The 3,136-nt window shown below is 29.2% G+C and overlaps 1 long non-coding RNA gene across 2 annotated transcripts; it reads left to right on the top strand.

Annotated features, from left to right (window-relative positions):
* The first annotated feature begins 1,022 nt into the window (after nt 1-1,022).
* LOC141633812 (uncharacterized) lies at nt 1,023-2,303 on the top strand. Of its 2 annotated transcripts, XR_012538566.1 has the most exons (3): nt 1,068-1,362; nt 1,484-1,770; nt 1,875-2,303. It is a non-coding gene; the product is annotated as an uncharacterized LOC141633812 (long non-coding RNA). The 2 variants fall into 2 exon arrangements; XR_012538565.1 differs by lacking the exon at nt 1,484-1,770 and having other exon boundaries at nt 1,023-1,362.
* The last annotated feature ends 833 nt before the right edge of the window (nt 2,304-3,136 follow it).

The following is a 3,136-nucleotide window of genomic DNA, read 5'->3' as shown; positions in this document are numbered from 1 at the left end:
TAATAGATGGACACGAACAAGACACAAAACTTATTTGGGTCAGATTTGCGTTTGTATGATTGTTGAGTCGTTTACTTCTGACATAAACACGTACCAATACGACTTGACTTGTTTGCTAAGTCTGAAAGTTTATTTTCTTAGCAATAATTTTCAATTAACTTGTTTTTTTTTTTTTTAGAAAACCCAACAATGGGTTAATTCATAGAATCAAACGCAACAATACACGCCAAATAATCCGGAACCGAGTAGCATCTTCGTCCTACTGTCCTCGGAGATGCACGAGCAAATTCATTTCGATGAATCACTCCAGCATCTTCGTCCTACTCTCCACGGAGATGCACTTGTAATTTTCAATTTGATAAGTCTTCAAAGTTTAAGCTCGAAGAATCAAAATTAACTTATACAATAATATGGAACAAAAAGAGAAAAAAAAAGCAGTTGAGATTTCGATGAAGTACATTTATACTGGAGATATCAAAAAGTGTTATGTAAAACGATTTTTATAATAATTTATTATAAAACCAACTTTTGTTACTAAAAATGTGCACAAAGATATTGAAAACTACTTTTACAAGTTTAGTTATTTAAAATAATACCCGTTTTTATAATAATACTAGATTTTAAATAATGTTTTGTTTTTAAGTGAGTTCAAAATATATTATATTAAAGCAATAACGCCCACCCCGTTGATTGCCACATGTCACACCCCATCTTATTGCCACGTGTATGCATGCCCCATAATATTTGACAATAAAAAATAAAAAAGTCAAAGTAAATATTTTGGTATATATTAATTATGGTATATAAATTATGGAAAAGATATATTCCAAGACTTAAAAATTATGCAATCATACATGGGTTTTTCATATCATATATTATGGGAACAATAATATAAGGTAATTTTTTTTAATTGTGGGATGAGTATGCACGATTTATCTCTAGCGTAATTACCTCCACCAATCTAGGAGCAAAAAAAAGGAAAATACTTCGGTATAATTTCGTGACCATATTTTCCAGATTTTAAATCTTCATATTTTATTATATCTACGTTATATTATTCATGAACTATGGTGGAACTAGAATGAGTTGTTTGAATATTAGAGAGATACAATATCGTTTCTAATTACATTATAGTTATCTACTTCTCATATTCATTATGTCATTCTGATAATTTTAAATACTGTTTCTAATTTTTTTGATTTAATTACATTGATTTGCAACCTTTATCTATGTTTTCCTCAAATCACATTATACGGATTACTTGATTTAGGATGTGTTTATTTGATATGTATAGCCCGTAAGTCTCAAAGATGAATCTATCTTAGAGCATTGAGGACTTGAGTTATGCATCCCTTAACCGAGGTATGTAGATCCATATAACTTTTCTTTTGTTATAGACCATTGTTATTAATTTTGATTTGAGTATTTATGTATTCAAAATCCAATTGTTATATTGAACTTGGCTTTACGTTTATGGTGAAAGGGTCAATAATGCATTCAAACTATGTGTGCCTCTTGCAGTGGGTTATCATGTTCTTTATAATTGTTGTTCTTTTCATGGTTAGTTTTCATGTTAAGTATTCGTTCCTGAAGTTTGCATTTAATAAAAAGTTATGTTTTGATGACTACTTTTGAAAAAAAATTCACTCAAAATTATGATTATAGAATAGAACTTTTATGTTAAAATATAATAGATCTGTACAGAGTATATGAAACTACTCAAATTCCGATTTTTTGGTTTAGGTATGCAATCCGCATCTTTATTCGTTGGTATTATATATACAATTCTCAAAATTTCTTTGCATAGTTCTTTTAGAGGTTCTTGGCATAGTTAATTAGTTTATATATTGAGATAGTTTCTTTTGTTTCTTTAGGTTTGGATGTGAAAGAGGGCGAGTATCTTAAGACGGAAAGAAGTACCATGAAAGCTAATCCTCCATTTGCCTCGGTCTACTTTTTACGTCATTATTTGACTTAAAAACTAAGGAACATGGGAGAATGTATCCTTCAAAAAATACAAAATGAAAAAAAACAAAGGCATTAGCCATATTGTCTTTTAGAGATAAAAGATAACAAATAAATACAAATCTTATTTTAGTTTATATGTACCACTAGAGGATGCAAATCACGACTACATAACCAATTTGTAAATGCAAAGGTTTGTTGTCCATTTTGATAACTAACGTTATGTTTAGTTAGTGTCTTAATGGTGAAATTCTTCAATTATGTATGTTATACCCCAGCTTGATATTATATTTATCACTCTATCAAAATTATAGAATAAGATGGTTTTAATATAACCTTATATGATTTGTCACTCTGTATATAATTTTTGTTGCCTTCTATTATTATAATGTGCAATGAACAGAACTTTGGATAGCTTACAATTATACCTAGCGAGTTGAATATGTATTGCGCTGAAAAAAGCTAAACTTTGTTTAGTTTCTCAAATATGTTGGTTCTTTCCGTATTATAGATTGATAATGACAACATTAAGGAGATTGAGTCAATAGCTAAAAATTATCGACGGTCAAATTTTACTAAAAGGCATGACAAACTAACGTCGTTAATAGTTGTCGTTATATTCATGTCTTTAAAAACTAGGGACGAGCATCATATACTAGCAACCAAGTAGCCATAATTCATGAACAATATCTTATGAGCATTTTTTTTCAAATTTGGAGTTATAAATTGATTCGCTAAAATCAGTGACTAAATAAATTTGTTTCTAGGAAATGATTATAAACAGACTTTAATCGCGTCTATTAGAGTCCCGTTATATTGGGGTTTTATTTATTTCGTGTCGGACGTGTTTTTATGACTTTGAATGTAATTCGAATGTGCTACTGTTGAGTTATTCAAAATACAATCACTTCTGATCAAGATAGTTTTGGGTATAAGTTATTATTGTATCATACTTGAATCGATGATTAAAATGGGTTTAGGCTTTTTATTGTGTGATAAATTGTAGTATTATAAATTATAGAAATGATTTTTTGGTGTAATTTTGGCTGAAATCAAAAAATTGGATTCAATTTAACTTTAACTCAAAGCTATGGGGGATAATCGCTACATTTAAAATTTAAGTGGGTTAATGTCACAATTGGAAAAAGTAGTGGGGTCTAATCCCCAGTTC

This window comes from Silene latifolia, chromosome Y (assembly GCF_048544455.1).
Source record: "Silene latifolia isolate original U9 population chromosome Y, ASM4854445v1, whole genome shotgun sequence".
Taxonomy (NCBI): domain Eukaryota; kingdom Viridiplantae; phylum Streptophyta; class Magnoliopsida; order Caryophyllales; family Caryophyllaceae; genus Silene; species Silene latifolia.
This window is presented reverse-complemented; position numbering and strand designations above follow the sequence as displayed.